Source organism: Schistocerca gregaria, chromosome 8 (genome assembly GCF_023897955.1).
Source record: "Schistocerca gregaria isolate iqSchGreg1 chromosome 8, iqSchGreg1.2, whole genome shotgun sequence".
Classification (NCBI taxonomy): Eukaryota; Metazoa; Arthropoda; class Insecta; order Orthoptera; family Acrididae; genus Schistocerca; species Schistocerca gregaria.
The window spans coordinates 240,069,476-240,088,220 of NC_064927.1; positions in this window are offsets into that span (position 1 = coordinate 240,069,476).

The following is an 18,745-nucleotide window of genomic DNA, read 5'->3' on the forward strand; positions in this document are numbered from 1 at the left end:
CTTCTTTTTACTATTTTCAATTTATATTCTCAGTATCATTTGGGGGTTCTGTTTTCATTTAAGACGTATCTCCGTGCCTTTTCTCCTTTCTCCTCGCACGTTACACAAATCACCTGATGTCGACTCCGAATGTTTGCATCTTTGCAGTCCATATAGCTCATACACTTTGTATGTTTACATTTTTGCCTCTTTGGTGATCCATTGACTGTCCCTGCTATACGAGATTTAAACTTAAGTTTTCATATAGTTATTTCACCAGCTTTCTAGCGACTATGGGATATGAGAGTGCGTATAAATTCACTCCACCACGTGCAAACTGCTCTTGCACAAAACGCCACAGCTTTGTATTACTTAATAGGTTACAATGTCGTACGTAAGACGATTTGAAATTTTCATTTTAACGTTTGTCAGTTTCATAGGTAGGTGTATTGTATTTGAAGACGAATAATGTCCTAACAGCTTAAGGCGAAAAGATTTCATTTAGACATTTCAGTAAGTCTTTTGACCTATGCACTACCTAAGCGTGAATGAAAGGGAATGGGCTCGTAAAGTCAGCTTTCAGGATGGCAGGCCTTAGACTTATTGAGAAATTTCTGCCGAAAATATCACTCTTACAACCGAGAACGCGTACAGGAAACTCAAGCGACCCCTTATTGGGTACGGTTCAAATGGGTCAAATGTCGTACTCTTAGAATTTGTAAAGGCGCGAATGTTAACCTAAAGTTTCACTTACGGGGGCCATATTTTGTGGAAATCTATGATCACAATAGTGTTGTCGACTTCAATGCTGCAATTTGGTACCATTAAACGGCTATATTTGTGTATGGCTTGGAAATATTGCTGCTGGAGAAAGTTGTCTCAGGTAGTTTCCGAAGTGTTTTCTGTGTTGTCCACTAAACGTGGGGAATATTGCGAATGATTGAAAAGCATCTGCGTCTGCCAATCTCTACAAATGCTTCGCTCTCGCTCGTCATTGTTTCCTCATTCCTCGCTGACAGCGCTGAAATTCCAACTGACTTGGAAGTTTGAAAGTTAGCTCGTCCACGAGAAAACTATGAATATCGTAAATGTGATGCAATACAACCACAGCTGTGGAACATATAAACTAATACATATGAAGACCGCAGTCTGATGAAGGACCTACTGCTTTCTACCGTCGTATTAGCAGAAGATATGCAGCGTTGAGGGATAAGTGTATTCTAGCTAGTTTCTTTACCATTTTATAAGCTTCATCATGTGTGTTTCCGTGTTCGTAGCACCAGCTTGCCCATTGTCCTATTTTTAATTACATAGTTATATGTTTTCGAGGTAGAATGGGATAGAAATGATGATGGAAATAGGATCACATTTGAGGAAGTGGAGAAAATGGTCAATAGACTGCAGTGCAATAAAGCAGCTGGGGTGGATGAAATTAAGACGGAAATCATCAAATACAGTGGAATGTCAGGTCTTAAATGGCTACACAGGATAACTGAAATTGCCTGGGACTTGGGACAGGTTCCATCAGACTGGACAAAAGGAGTAATCACACTAATCTTTAATCATGGAAACACAAAAGATTGTAACAACTACAGAGGTATCTCTTTAATCAGCGTTGTGGGTAAAATCTACTCAGGTATTGTTGAAAGGAAAGTGCGAGTATTAGTTGAGGACCAATTGGATGAAAATCAGTGTGGGTTTAGGCGTCTTAGAGGTTATCAGGACCAGATCTTTAGCTTACGGCAAATAATGGAGAAGTGTTATGAGTGTAAGAGGGAATTGTATCTATGCTTTATAGATCTAGAAAAGGCATATGACCGGGTTCCTAGGAGGAAGTTATTATCTGTTCTACGAGATTATGGAATAGGAGGCAAACTTTTGCAAGCAATTAAAGGTCTTTACATGGATAGTCAGGTAGTTGTTAGAGTTGACGGTAAACTGAGTTCATGGTTCAGAGTAGTTTCAGGGGTAAGACAAGGCTGCAACCTGTCTCCACTGTAATTCATGTTATTTATGGATCATATGTTGAAAACAATAGACTGGCTGGGCGAGATTAAGATATGTGAACACAAAATAAGCAGTCTTGCATATGCGAATGACTTAGTTGTGATGGCAGATTCGATTGAAAGTTTGCAAAGTAATATTTCAGAGCTGGATCAGAAATGTAAGGACTATGGTATGAAGATTAGCATCTCCAAAACGAAAGTAATGTCAGTGGGAAAGAAATATAAACGGATTGAGTGCCAAATAGGAGGAACAAAGAACAGGTGGATGGTTTCAATTACTTAGGATGCATATTCTCACAGGATGGCAACATAGCGAAAGAACTAGAAGCGAGGTGTAGCAAAGCTAACGCAGTGAGCGCTCAGCTACGATCTACTCTCTTCTGCAAGAAGGAAGTCAGTACCAAGACTAAGTTATCTGTGCACCGTTCAATCTTTCAACCAACTTTGTTGTATGGGAGCGAAATCTGGGTGGATTCAGGTTACCTTATCAACAAGGTTGAGGTTACGGATATGAACGTAGCTAGGATGATTGCAGGTACTAGTAGATGGGAACAACGGCAGGGCGGTGTCCACAATGAGGAAATCAAAGAAAAACTGGGAATGAACTCTATAGATGTAGCAGTCAGGGCGAACAGGCTTAGATGGTGGGGTCATGTTACACGCATGGGAGAAATAAGGTTACACAAGAGACTCATGGGCTCAGCAGTAGAGGGTAGGAGGAGTCGGGGCAGACCAAGGAGAAGGTACCTGGATTCGCTTAAGAATGACTTTGAAGTAATAGGTTTAACATCAGAAGAGGCACCAATGTTAGCACTGAATACGGGATCGTAGAGGAATTTTATAAGGGGGCTATGATCCAGACTGAACGCTGAAAGGCATAATCAGTCTTAAATGATGATGATGATTGTTGTATGTATGTTACCCGCCACGTCCTATACCTCTGGTCACACATTTCTAGCATTTCCGAAAATCATAGTTCTCCCTCTGTACTGGCGAACCACAATAACATATTTACGTAAACATCTGAACGTTATTTCAAACTTATCGTAATAAATTTCCTTTGTTGTTATCGTACAACATTGAAATCTTGTGGTCCTAAAACGTATATCGATGAAATGAGAGTCTCAGAAGTACAACAGAATTCTGAATGAATCACTGGCAGCCAAAAACAGAAGAATGATAGCCAATGTGGCCGTAACTGATATAGATATTTCGTATTGAAATTAACAGTTTTGGAACAATTGTTTTTACAATATAGTCAGAATCGAGTTTTTACATTCCGGTACAAATCTGGAAAAAAGCTGTGTACCCAGCAGCAGTTCACGAACTAAAGTAACAAAAGTAGTTAACGTAATTAAAAAAGTAGGCGCCCACACAGACCGGCTTTCGTGTGGACGGTAACGTTGTCGAACAGTTTAGCCGGACCATATTGCAGGACATATCTAATATGAATGGCCCGTAAACGCACCTTAAATTGCGAAGTAGCAATAGAGAGGTTTCCCTTATGATACCACGATGAGTAATGACTCAGTTACCACGCCGCGTGGGGTGTCCTAAGTGAGGATTAGTTTTGTGCGGGTACTGGATGTCCATGAAGTCCCGCTCTCATTTCAAGAAATGGCTTGGCAGCTGTTAGAGACGTGGAAATGTGGTTTGTCTTAAAACTTTAGCAGCTCTCAAAATTATTTCCTGAGTCCTTTGTTGTAGATTTGACTTGGAGCGTATGAAAAGGACAACTGATAAGAAGAAGGGGCAATGTGTCATCTGGTATGGAGATCAAAATCCTTGACAGTAGTACTATGGAACTGCCGACGCAAGTATGGGAGGGTAAGATCGGCAAAAACAAGCATAATGAGGTAGCTCAAACACTTAAAAGACATAGGTAGTGTCAAAGACCTTACTCGATGTGCCCTTTTATCTGAAGCAGAAGTGCAAGCTGCATTTCAATGCTGCCCTCATCAGAAATAAATTCATCATGCAGCAGGTGAAAGGGAGAGAGCTAGATCAAGTGTCGCCAGGCTTCTGCGCTCTCGCCATATCACAGCATACCTGTAAGACTTCTTTCTGTGAGGCTACGCCACGGATCGCGTGTGCACAGCACAAGTCAGTGAAGTTGTTACCATTATGCACTCATCAAGCAAGAAATTACAGCTGGTAGTAATGTAATGCTGATCTGCACACGTGCAGATCATCGTCTTGATCCTTATGAGTACTAAAAGGGGTCCGTTAAGTTTCGGAAGCACGATAAATCGCACAAACCTAAGGCAAGTCGATTCAACTAAATACTTAAGCGTTATAATTACGAGTAACATAAATTGGAATGATCACGCAGATAATGTTATGGGGAAAGCAGACCAAAGAATACATGTCATTGGCAGAACACATAGATCATGCAAAATGTCTGCTGAGGAGAATGCCTACATTACGCTTGTCTGCTCTCTCCTGGAGTGTAGTTGCGTGATGTGGAATCGGTATCAAGTAGGTCAGACGGAAAACGCCGAAAAAGTTCAGAGAAGGGCAGCTCTTTTTGTATCATCGCTAAATAGAATAGGGAGTGTAAGAGGTATGAAAGGCGATATGTGATCTCAAAAATGAAAACAAAGGCGTCAATCAAGAAAGTTTCTCTTCCGAATGAGAAAATACACACATCCGAAAAAGTTTTGCATCACCGTGGTTCCGAGAGTTCTGGAAATTGTACAGATAATTGGAATAGATATCAACACAAACATCATTTCTGGAAACAGTTCAGAAAATTGGAATACAGGTAAACATAAACATCACTTCCGCCCTTTTTATTGCTCATGAAGACCACACATTGCATGTTGTACCACAATACAGCGAGAACTTCAGAGGTTATGGTCCACATCGCTGTACACACCGGCATCTCTCATACCCAGTAACACGTTCTCTTGCCTTGATACTTGCCTGTATTCGTCGTGGCATACTATTCACAAGTTCATCAAGACACTGTTAATCCACAATGTCCCATTCCTCAACGGCCATCCGGCGTAGATCCCTCAGAGTGGTTGGTGGGTCACGTCGTCCATAAACAGCCCTTTTCAATCTGTCCCAGGCATGTTCGATAGGGTTCATGTCTGAATAACATGCTGACCACTCTAGTAGAGCTATATCGTTATCCTGAAGGATGTCATTCACAAGATGGGCACGATGAGGCCGCGAATTGTCGTACCTGAAGACGAATGCGTCGACAATATGCTGCCGATATGGTTTCACTATCGATCGGAGAATGGCATTCACGTATCGTACAGCCGTTACGGCGCCTTCCATAGCCAACAGCGGCGTACGTCGGTCCCACGTAATGCCACCCCAAAACAGCAGGGAACCTCCACCTTGCTGCACTCGCTGGACAGTGTGTCTAAGGCGTTCAGCCTGGTCGGGTTGTCTCCAAACACATCTCCGACGATTGTCTGACCGGTCCATTCAGCATGTTGTTGGACGAATCTGTACCGCGCTGCATGGTGTCATAGTTGCAAAGATGGCCTTTGCCATAGACGTCGGGAGTGAAGTTGCACATTATGCAGCCTATTGCTCACGGTTTGAGACGTACCACTACGTCCTGTGGCTGCACGAAAAGCATTACTCAACATGGTGGCGTCGCTGTCAGGGATCCTCCGAGCCATAATCCGTAGGTAGTGGTCATCCGCTGCAGTAGTAGCCCTTATGCGGCCTGAGCGAGGCATGTCATCGACAGTTCCTGTTTCTCTGTATCTCCTCCAGGACCGAACAACATCGCTTTTCTTCACTCCGAGACTGCTGGACACTTCCCTTGTTGAGTGCCTTTCCTGGCACAAAGTAACAATGCGGACGCTGTCGGATCGTGGTATTGACTGTCTAGGCATGGTTGAACTTCAGACAACACGAGCCGTGTGCCTCCTTCGTGGTGGAATGACTGGGACAGATCGGCTGTCGGAACCCCTCTAATAGGCGCTGCTCATGCATGGTTGTTTACATCTTTGGGCTCGTTTTAGAGACATCTCTGAACAGTCAAAGGGACTGTGTCTATGATACAATATCCACAGTCAACGTCTTTCAGGACTTCTGGGAAACGGGGTGATCCAAAACGTTTTTTGAGGCCCACCTACATAGGCAGAAATGTTTATCATAATAAAATGAGAGAAATCAGAGCTCTCACTGGAAAGGTTTAGGTTTTCGGTTTCTCATGCGCTATTTCAAAGTGGAAATGTAGAGAAGTAACTTGATGGCGGTTCGATAAATACACTGCTAGGCTCCTAACTCTGAATTACGGAGAAGTATTGTAGATGCAGAAGGTTGATGTCCTACGAACGACGAGTTGGAAAGAATTGAAATTCTGGCTTAACAGGCAAAAACTTCGCCAGCTGCTAAATTTTTGACAACATATCTCGATGTTCTAAAAATGGCACTGAGCACTATGGGACTTAATATCTGCGGTCATCAGTCCCCTAGAACTTAGAACCACTTAAACCTAAACAACCTAAGGATACCACACACGCCCATGCCCGAGGCCGAAATCGAACCTGCGACCGTAGCGGTCGCGTGCTTCCAGACTGAAGCGCCTAGAACCACTCGGCCACAACGGCCCGCTCGCGATAGTCTAATAGTTCATAAGGTTTGCTTTTTGATATTGTTGATCACCCTATGAGTAGCACATGCCATTATAAAGAACCTAAAATTTCTATGAAATTAGTCGTCAAATAGTACGTGTAGTGTGGAAGAACTATCTTCTGAAAATTTACTGGCTCCATTCGCCTTTTCTCACCTCCATGATGGTAAATGGTTCATTAGTCGCGTTCTCTGTTTGAGGTCCATCATGCTGCTTTTCCCTGTGTTAAACGCTACATAACTAGTCACTTATTTCATTTCTGCTGTAAGGCACGCAGCGGACGTTAAACTTCCGCCAGCGTTCGTTACGGGAGCGCAAAGACGACTGCAAAGCTGGTTGTGGCGAGGGTCGCTGATGGGAGACAACTAAGACGGACACTTGTCCTTTAAGTCGCGCCCGGCTGACTTCATTTGTGTGCCCTGCGGGACCGCGGCGCCTAAGTGGAGGCGGGGAATGCATAATTTCCTGCCGACAGGGGGCTTCCTCCCGGTCCTTACGGCGAGCGTTACGCAACACACAGGGCAGTGCTCTGTGTCCGCGTATGCGCCAGTCTAGGGCGCCGGTTCTTTCAGTCACATCTTGGCAGAGGTGGCTCTTGCAACGGCGCATGTACTCCGCCCACCACTATAGAGCACGAGGCTGAGGAAGCTTCGAAAAAATATTAGTGAATTACTACACTGTCAGCAGCTCGTGCTCTAGTAGTAGCGTTGCTGACTCCCGATGACTGGGCCCTGGGTTCAATTACCGGTTCGGTCGGGGATTTTATCTGCTAGGGTACGTGTGTGTCCCCAGAAGGGGAGACATGGTTTGTCACAGGTGCACGCACTTTTCCAAAGGTTATTAAGATTTCCAGAATGAGATTTTTCGCTCTGCAGAAGAGTGTGCGCTGATATGAAAGGTCCAGAGTTCGAGTCTCGGTAAGGCACACAGTTTTAATCTGCCAGGAAGTTTCGTTATTAAGGTTACCTTACTGAAGAGGATTTGGGGTCACCGTGCCTCATCAATGACGATCTCGAGGAGCTGGTGCGTCAGCTCATAACGGAGTACCGTCCTTTCACGTTTATGGATCTCAGCAGCCATTTTAGGCATTTACCGCAGTTGTTGTATCCAGTCACCGAGAACCTCCTGTTCATGCAAGAGTGCCAGTCGGGTGACGAAAACCTTGACACCCGAAACACAAAATGAATTTCACAGAAACAACACTGGCATTAGTGCTGTGGTGCCATGATGAAGATGACGTGCTCCTTGGTAGGATCGTGACGGGTGGGGCGATGAGACGTGGGTCATCCATTTTATACGGAAACATAGCAGAAGTCGTGAATTGGCGTCAACGTGGATCTCCAGTCAAGATGAATTTCAAGCTGTTTTGGTGCGAAAAGTAATTTTCACGCTTTTCTGGGACATGAAGTACAGTCTGCTCATTGACACTCTGCGTTCAGGTGACACAGGGAACGCTGCGGAAATGACGAGGGCACATGAAAAAACAAAAGAAAAAGAAAGAGGCATGGAATGCAGGTTCCCTGTCCCCGTCGTGTTTCAGCAGTAGATGTGGAAACTTCCTGGCAGATTAAAACTGTGTGCCCGACCGAGACTCGAACTCGGGACCTTTGCCTTTCGCGGGCAAGTGCTCTAGTGCTCTACCATCTGAGCTAGGTAGAGCACTTGCCCGCGAAAGGCAAAGGTCCCGAGTTCGAGTCTCGGTCGGGCACACAGTTTTAATCTGCCAGGAAGTTTCATATCAGCGCACACTCCGCTGCAGAGTGAAAATTTCATTCTCGAAGTAGATGTAGGCACTACTTTCTCTTATGTAACCTGAAGATGGTTGTTTTACCGTTTGAAACAAGAAATCGACATATCGATCCTTGAAGTCTTGGCAAATAAAAAGATATCACAAAGGAGACTATGACACTATATTTAACATACTTATCACAAAAATGAATCATGTTGTAATTTTAATCGCATTTGTATTAGAACAATTGAGGCTTACGTTCGCTGAATGAGATGACTCAATTTGATGCTCTCGTCGTGACACGTATTTTCAAATTCACCTTTTACGATATTTTGCAAACAGCGCTAAAAGACCTAACTGCAGTGTGGGCAATACTTAATTCCGTCATTCATTACGCAAAATTGTTATTTATGACATCAAGTGCGTAAATAAATCATTATTTACGTGAAAACTACGCTCGTTAAGTTAAGTTTGTCTCTACGCAGGCTGTGCTGAATAGTGTAATTTACGGTACGGTACTTACTTAACTCGAACCGAACTGAAATTAAGGTCTGTCATATGCATTAATGTTAAAAATTTTGGAAAACTGATAGCAATAACGGGCAAAGCCTGGATGGCCCCTGGCACTGCATCAGTGGGGCCACGTATACGCCACGACTTCGCAAGGCTTCTAAACAAAATCTGCAAAAGAGACAAAGAGACTTAAGGGGCATTATTTGGCATGTATATTTAGTGATCTGGTCTTGCTCTATATTTCTGACCCCGATTTCTTCATTTAAAAATGAGCTGGTCAATAATACCTGCACGTTTTTTTCCTATTTTGGATATGTCTCGCACTGCAGGGGTTGAGATCGAGCAAAATGGCTTGGTTCAAATGACTCTGAGCACTATGGGATTTACATCTATGGTCATCAAACCCCTAGAACTTAGAGCTACTTAAACCTAACTAACCTAAGGACAGCACACAACACCCAGTCATCACGAGGCAGAGAATGCCATCAAGCAGTTTTGTTTATCTACCAGTGACGAGCATTCTTTGTAGCATCTCTTCACCAAACAAATTGGGAAATATATTTACATAACAGAACATTAATTTGGGTCTAGAATCATAATTTATAAGAAATCCGGAGTCGGATAACGGAGGGGAGTAACGGGGGTGTACAGTAATGTGATTACTCGTTCCTCTAAGCACCTCCACAACTAAGTAGCCATCTGCAGCTGAAAATCGTCTGCTGAAAGGTGTAAGCATATGGCATACTTCTGTGATTAACAAGCGTGAGTGTTGGCTGCATCCCAAAGTCGCACATGAACTTTGCATCGAGAATGTGTATACTGAAAATTAGCTTCTCATAACTTGGTTCTGTCGCTAACAACGACAGTCGACATGTCAAAAATTTATTTGTTTTTACGTTTCGGGCACAGTTCATTATCAGGGCTTCATATAAAAGGACTTAATACACAGTGCCGTGTCACGTTATTTCAGTATTAACAATGATGTCCGATCAAGACTGGAATAACGTGACACGAACGCATGATTTGTAACTAAAACTGTTTTGATTGTTTAATACGAGGGATATTCAATAACTAAAAAGAGATATTGATGTAGGAAGAAACTGTGCATTTTTACAGCTCAGACAATTACTCTTCATTTGTGTGTTCCTATTGTCCGTAGTTGCTTTACGGTCCTTGAGGATATTTTCGTTCTGTCGTTGCAACAACAAAAAAAGCGTGGGTTTTCACCAGACGGGTTTCACCTTATTAAGGTAAAGCGTCATCAGTGGTCTATAATTAAGTTATTTACGTTTGATTAGTTATTAAGACTGATCTTGAAAACAAATCAAAACATATACATACACTTAGAGGTACCGGTGACTACATACTATGTGATCAAAACTATCCCCGCACCCCTCAAAACAAACGTTTTTCATGTTAGGTGCATTGTTCTGCCACCTACTGCCAGAAACTCCATATCAGCGACCGCAGTAGTCATTAGGCATCATGAGCGACTAGAATGGGGCGCTCCGCGAAACTCACAGATTTCGAACGTGGTCAGACGATTGGGTGTCACTTGTGTCTTACGTATGTACGTGAGATTTCCACACTGCTAAACATCATTAGGTCGACTGTTCTCGATGTGATAGTGAAGTTGGAACTGGAGAGAACACGTACAGCACAAAAACATACATGCCGAACTCGACTGTTGACTGACAGAGAGCGCCGACATTTGAAGAGGGTCGTAATGTGGAATAGGTAGATATCCATCCAGACCATCAAACAGGAATTCCAAACTGCATCAGGATCAACTGCAAGTACCATGACAGTTAGGAGGGAGGTGAGAAAACTTTAATTTCGTGGTCGAACGGCTGCTCATAAGCCACACGTCATGGCAGTAAATGCCAAACGACGCCTCGCTTGGTGTAAGGAGCGTAAACATTGGACCATTGAACAGTGGAAAAATGTTGTGTGGAGTGGCGTATCACGGTACACAATGTGGCGATCCGACGGCAGGGTTTATGTCTGGTGAATGCTCGGTGGACGACATCTGGCAGCATGTGTAGTGCCAACAGTAAAATTTGGAGGCGGTGGTATTATGGTGTGGTCGTGTTTTTCATGGAGGAGGCTTGCCCCCCTGTTGCTTTGCGTGGCACTATCACAGCACAATCCTACGCTGAAGTTTTAAGCCCCTTCTTCCTGCTCTCTGTTGAAGAGCAATTCGGGGATGGCGATTGCATATTTCAACAAGATTGAACACCTGTTCATAGTGCACGGCCTGTGGCATGGAGGTTACAAGACAATAAAATCCCTGTAATGGAGAGGCCTGCACAGAGTTCTGACCTGAATCCCATAGAACACCTTTGGGATATTTTGGAACGCCGACTTCGTGCCAGGCCTCACCGACCGACATCGATACCTCTCCTCAGTGCAGCACTCCGTGAAGCATGGGCTGCCATTCCCCAAGAAACCTTCCAGGGCGTGATCCAACGTATGCCTGCGAGAGTGGAACCTGTCATTAGGACTAAGGGTGGACCAAAACCATATTGAATTCCAGCATTACCGACGGAGGGCGCCACGAACTTGTAAGAAATTTTCAGCCAGGTTTCCGCATACTTTCCGTCACATAGTGTAGCTTTGACGGTCTGTAGCCTCATTGGATGACGTTTATGGACATGAATTCCTATTCAGAATATTATGTACTCGCTCCTGTCTACAAGTCCTTGCGGTTTGCAATGGAAAGATTCAAACACCTTGTATACAGGGATTTGAGTGACCTGTTGTCATAATACATGCACTAATCAGTGTACTTTCCACTGGCGAAGCCAACCTGTAGGCTCGTTTATGGCGAAGTCCCGATGTTTAAGAAAAAATAATTACGATAAGCACTCCGTCCGACTACCGTTGGGTGTATCGTACCGACCGAGCGAGGTGGCGCAGTGGTTACACACTGGAATCGCATTCGGGAGGACGACGGTTCAATCCCGCGTCCGGGCATCCTGATTTAGGTTTTCCGTGATTTCCCTAAATCGATCCAAGCAGATGCCGGGATGGTTCCTTTGAAAGGGAACGGCCGACTTCCTTCCCGGCCTTCCCTAATCCGATGACACCGACGACCTCGCTGTTTGGTCTCTTCCCCTAAGCCACCCATCTGCTCTGCTGTATCGTACCCTCACCAGTACCTGCCTCGACCCGGCTGAGGGTGCGGGTCCAGATGTAGCCTACAAGGGATCCTTCGACGGTGCAGACGTGCAGCCAGCTGAGGCGGCGCGCCTGTGGTAGACGCTGGCGGCCGAGCGACACGTGTCGTCTGAAGACGGCGCCCTGTAGCCCGCGGCGGAGGTAACCCGAGCCGGCGCAGGTTTGCGGGGGATAATCCCGGCCGCCACACGGACCGCCAAGACGTACAAGTGCGTGCCGGGCCGGGTCAAGGCGGGCTTCGCAGCAGCTGCCGCTCTGTGGGCAGCGAGCCGCGGCGCCTCGGGTGCGCCGCCCCTACCAGCAAGGCGCTGCCCACTCCCAGGCGGCGGCTATTCCAGACCGCAACCCGAGAATTGCCACGAGTTTATACTCGGTGTTACCAAAAGGTACCGGTAATTTTCTTTCCTCTAACTGGATGCATCCGACTGTCAATTCTTTTCTTGTTGGTACACATTTTCCTTACATTCACTTCTGGCCACTTTAACCCACAGGAAGAAGATGCTGTGATATACAAATGATTAGGTTTTCAGAGCATTCAAACAAGGTTGGCGCCGGTGGCGACACCTACAACGTGCTGACATGAGGAAAGTTTCCAACCGATTTCTCATACACAAACAGCAGTTGACCGGCGTTGCCTGGTGAAAGGAGGAGAAATGCGTGCCATCACGATTCCTACTTTGTTAAAGGCCGGATTGTAGCCAATCGCGATTGCGGTTTATCATATCGCGACATTGCTGCTCGCATTGGTCGAGATCCAATGACTGTTAACATTGGCCGCTAGGGGTTCTTGATGGCACGTGGTGCTCTCCTGCTGTCTGTGCTGGCTTGAGACTTGCCTCCTACACTGGTAGACAATGGGGCTGCATGACGTAGGCACGTCAGCTGCCAGGAGCCAGTTCTGCAACTGCAGGCAGTCCCCCGCACGTGGGGAGGTGACTCACTAGGGCAGCCCGTTCCATTTGCCTTTCACTGGCTGGCGGGCGCCATGATGTCAGTCTGCTATGTTGGTTCTGGATTCTCCACAATCCTCAAGTATGATCAAGTGCCATATTCTCTCAGAAATATAATTACATCGATATAATGTATTTAAAGGAAAGAAGTAACTAAGAGTGAAAATTATATATATATATATATATATATATATATATATATATATATATAGTAATATTACTAAGGCTGCAATATCCGAAAATAAATTTAATGACTACAGTGCCTTATTAATGTTGTATGGACGTAAATTGTGAGGTGTCTTTGAGTGTGCACTCCAGCATAGCCGCAGACTTCTCCCAATACTAAATACTAACTTATTGTACTACTGTATGCCTTCACTAATACTACCAAACGGAAATTTCATGCATTTTATTGCTTGTATACCCCTCTTTATTTTTCGATGTCTGGCAGTGTTGTGCTGAAGTGGTCAGTGAGTGCACCTATTCACTCAGGTGCTGGTGATTTGCGTGAAAACTTTGTAGTGGCATTTATGATTATGTACCGTAATTTTATACAGTACAAGGATGCCTCTCGTCTCTTCTGTCAGGATCGTTGCTGCTGAAATGAAACATAAGCATACTTCACCGTATATATACATTTATTTTTTTCTAATGTAAGTCTCATCCATGGTCTATCATTTCGTTACTGCTTCCTATGTCCGGGTCTGGGATTCGCCACTATACTGTGACATGAACTTGCCTGTGCTAATTCCCCATACATAATATTTCGCCGATGGCGCTTTCATGAGGCTGGCCAAATTCTACCAAGAGACAGGCTACTCCACGCGACCGGCGATGGCTCATAACACACAGTCTTAGCGCCAACACGCACCCAAAGCGTGGACCGCTAATACCACATGAAGCACATACGAAGATCGAGACGCACATGCTCATAACACGCTGAGTCTTAGCGTCGACTCGTGCTCAGTACATGGACCGCTAACACCATACGAAACACATCCGAAAATCGAAAGGTATATGCTCTAGGGCACGGTTTACCGTCTTAACACCACGAAGAACGTAAAGTAACGCACATCCGTCCCTTGAGCATTGTTCAAGAAACCAAGAAAAGTAAACAGAAACAATTCCAGTGGCCATCGTGATACATTTGGAGGCTCTTCTACGAAAATGCTACGACAGAGTACGATGCTCACTTGTGATCAAATTACGACTGTCTCCTTACTCTCCTGGGAGTGGAAATCCGACAATTGTGACGTCCAAAGAAATAATAGCAGTACTCAGTTGTTTGGAGTACTCACTAGTGACATGTGTCTGGTTTGGTATGCCACAAATTGTGCCAATTGTTGATGGTATGCATCTTGCAACGGAATTTAATTCAATATGGAAAATGCAATCTGAATTGATCCAACACTGAGCAGACTTTAATTGATCTAATCTACTGAAATTTCTCTGCATAGGTGCAGCTGGGAGCAAGCGATGGTTGAGATATGTATGCCCTGACAATGCCGGAGCGACAGAACGTAACCCTGTCTGATTTGTGCGACGATATAACTTGCGGCTGGCGAAATTTGTGCCGAGGAGGTGAGACGTGGACCCGGCAACAGTGAATCGATCACGACCACGAAAGAAACGTAAAATCTCGTGGTCTACTGATCAGGCAAACGGATCGTAATTTACTCTCTACCAGAGACCTGAAATCACGGTAGATTTCAGTGTGTGATACATCCGTTCGCTGGTCGTACCAAGGACCAGATTGGTTCACTTATACACTACTGGCCATTGAAACTGCTACACCACGAAGATTACGTGCTATAGAAGCGAAATTTAACCGACAAGAAGACGATGCTGTGATATGCAAATTATAAACTATTCAGAGCATTCACACAAGGTTAGCGCCGATCGCGACACCTACAACGTGCTGACATGAGGAAAGTTTCCAACTGATTTCTCATACACAAACAGCAGTTGACCAGCGTTGCCTGGTGAAACGTTGTTGTGATGCCTCGTGTAAGGAGGAGAAATGCGTGCCATCACGTTTCCGACTTTGATAAAGGTCGGATTGTAGTTTATCGCGAGTGCTGTTTATCGTATTGCGACATTGTTCGTCGAGATCCAGTGACTGTTAGCAGAATATGGAATCGGTGAGTTCAGGAAGCTAATACGGAACGCAGTGCTGTATCCCAACGGCCTCGTATCACTAGCAGTCGAGATGACAGGCATCTTATCTGCATGGCTGTAACGGATTGTGCAGCCACGTCTCGATCCCTGAATCATCAGATGGGTACGTTTGCAAGACAACAACCATCTGCACGAACAGTTCGACGACGTTTGCAGCAGCAGGGACTATCTGCTCTGAGGCCGTGGCTGCGGTTACCCTTGACGCTGCATCATAGACAGTAGCGCCTGCGATGGTGTACTCAACGACGAACCTGGGTGAACGAATGGCGAAACGTCATTTTTTCCGATTAATACAGGTTCTGTCAATGTCAATAAATTCTTCTGGGTTAGAGACCGCATTGTCATTTATAAAATTCCAACGTTTCGGCGTCTGTTGCAAGACGCCTTCCTCAGGGTGTGTTGCTAACCCAGAAGAATTTTATTGACATTGACGACGGCCGCGGAAGCCTACGGTTACATTTAATACAGGTTCTGTTTACAGCATCATGATGGTCGCATCCAGGTTTGGCAACATCGCGGTGAACGCACATTGGAAACGCGTATTCGTTATCGCCATACTGGCGTATTACCCAGCGCGATGGTAGGGGGTGCCATTGGTTGCACTTCTCGGTCACCTCTTGTTCGCACTGACGGCACTTTGAACAGTGGACGTTACATGTCAGATGTGTTACGACCCGTGGCTCTACCCTTCATTCGATCCCTGCGAAACCCTACATTTCAGCAGAATAATGCACAACCGCAAGTTGCAGGTCTTGTACGGGCCTTTCTGGATACAGAAAATGTTCGACTGCTGCCTTGGCCAGAACGCTCTCCAGATCACTCACCAATTGAAAACGTCTGGTCAATACTGGCCGAGCAACTGGCTCGTCACAATACGCCAGTCACTACTCTTGATGAACTGTAGTATCGTGTAGAAGCTGCATGGGCAGCATCCAAGCTCTGGTTTACTCAATGCCGAGGCGCATCAAGGCCGATATTACGGCCAGAAGTGGTTGTTCTTGGTACTAGTTTCTCAGGATCTATGCACCGAAATTACGTGAAAATGTAACCACATGTCAGTTCTAGTATAATATATTTGTCCAATGAAAACCCCTTTTAACATCTGCATTTTTTCTTGGTGTAGCAATTTTAATGGCCAGTCGTATATATTCCTTGCACATATTCCTCTGTATATTTAGCTATTTTGAATATTCAGTTTACTGTTGACGGTCAAAATGCTTATACATATTTTCGAGTGCTCTGCGAATTTTTACTTTCGAAAATGATGAAAAGATAGAATTTGGGTTAAAATGTATTTGAAAAATGAGAGTGTTGCGCCGCATTCTAAATGTTAATTGCGTTCTTTTGGTGAATCTGCTATAAGTAAGACAAGACTTTTAGAGTGAGTGGTATAAACGTTTTAACAGTAGAATGTTGGAGCTTCTAACACTCCTAAAACGGTGGAAAAGGATCAATTTGATCCCATAAAATATTTTCAGATTTGACTTGAACAAGTACTTTTTTAGTGTTTCTCAATCCATACTTTATTTCTTGTAAGTACAACAATTATACACAATTATAAATAATGTTTACTAATTTATTTGAACAACAGTGTATCACACAAATTTATTGTTGCTACTGCTAACAAGTTTCTTAACTATAGATTTTAATTTATTAACTATTCATGCAACATTCTAGACACATTTAGTATATTTGTTCCATTTTACTCTCACGTGTATTTTACAGACGGGACTGCATTACTTTTCTCTCAAGTCATCTGAAGCTGCTGGGCGCACTTAGCACAGTTAATTTCTGTTTTACATGTACATTTTCTGCACACGGCTATGTGGCACTTTAACAGTCCTCGCAGGTTTTGCTGCCTTTACAGAGACTGATTTGGCATTTCCTCCGCTTTCTAGATGATTTCAGTCCCATACCCTCTTCTTTGCTCATGTTGTTGCTCTTTCATTCCCTTGAGCTCATTTGCCAGTTGAAGTATGAAGTTCTTCCTTTCCATTTTCTTATTTGTTACTATATTATAGATGACCCTTGCATTTATTGGCGCCATGTCCAGTATCTTGTAGAAGAAATGCATTGGCCATCTCCAACGTGCAACCTTCGTAGTATACGTACAGGTCATTTGATCAACCACGACCACCTCGTAGTTTGTTGCATTGTAGAACGTCACAGTTTCCTGCTCTTCCTGCTACTTCAGCATGCAGCGTACTAAGAAGAACGACATTTGTATTACTCTTTCCTTCGTATACAGTCAGGGTGCAGTTTGTGTTACCAGTATTGTGCAGTATTTCAAAATTCGGTTTCCTTACTTCATCGGGGACTTTACGGCGGATCTTGTTCATTGTATCAACTAATGAAGTTTTCTTTTCTTTGGGATTTATAGCAATCTAAAGAGACGTAGAGAAGTTGTCTGTGGTCTCATTTCTTCTCTGATTTACAAATAGCTCCATGAGGCGCAGAACGATGCACTCTCCAAGTGGTTGTTTCTCTCTAAGCGTGTCCTCATTTCCGAGGTATGGGGAAGCATTACATATATACTTTGTCGTTACATCAACAGTCAAGCAAAATTTGAGATCATATTTGTCTGGTGTGTTGGACATGAATTGAGTTACCCCTGCATCTTGCTTTGCTTCGTATTTTACAGACGGGTCTGCATTACTTTTCTCTCAAGTCATCTGAAGCTGCTGGACGCACTTAGCACAGTTGCTCGTCGGTGGTTACAATTTCTCCAGGGTGGTAAGCGCGAATACCGTTTTCAATTAACGTTCACCAAATTTCAGATATAAGAGCGAATTTGTTTTCTGTCCGGCGATCAACTCAGGTTGATGTTTCATCGAAACGGAGAAACTCCTGAGAAACTCCTGAGATATGTCCTTTGGAATAATGTCCTTGATAAAAGCAGGCTCCCAACTCTGCGACCAGAGATCATCCACAGACATACCCTTTATACACAATACACGCCTAATATACATGATGGCTATCAATTTCTCTTGTTTCTCAAATGACGCAATCCAGTCGTTTTTTAGTATTTTTTGAGTATTTGATTCTGTGTATTTCTTCATGAGACGTAGCATTGCTTCCACAAAAATAAAACCGAATGCACTCATGACAGACGTGCCTACTCATTGCCAAGCATAAGCAGTGGGACCTTCTCTCTCGTTCAGAACATTCACAGATGACCGCCTTCCAAAATATGAATAATTTGCAGTTTCCCACACGGTTCCATCCCTTGTAACCACCTTTGCAGACGCTTCCAACTGTACCTGCTGTGGTGAAAGAGGTAATGGTTGAAGTATACCAGCATCTGAATCCTCTTCCACTAATTGTCCCTCGTTCACAATATCTTCATCTTCACTAGTGTCAGGTACATAATCATCATCTCATCCGTGAAGTCAGTTTCCGACTCAACCCCTGAATTCTCTAAGAGATGTAACACTGCTTCATCAGAAATTCCACGCTGACGATACATGTTCGAAAGCTGCCTGAGTGATTCAACATAAGCTGTGGTAGACTGGAATGTATACGTGCCAAGTTGCAACAGTGAGGGAAACTGTTCTGCGTTACTGCTCGCAGTTGGCACTGAATTGTTGGATAATTTACTTATATTCAG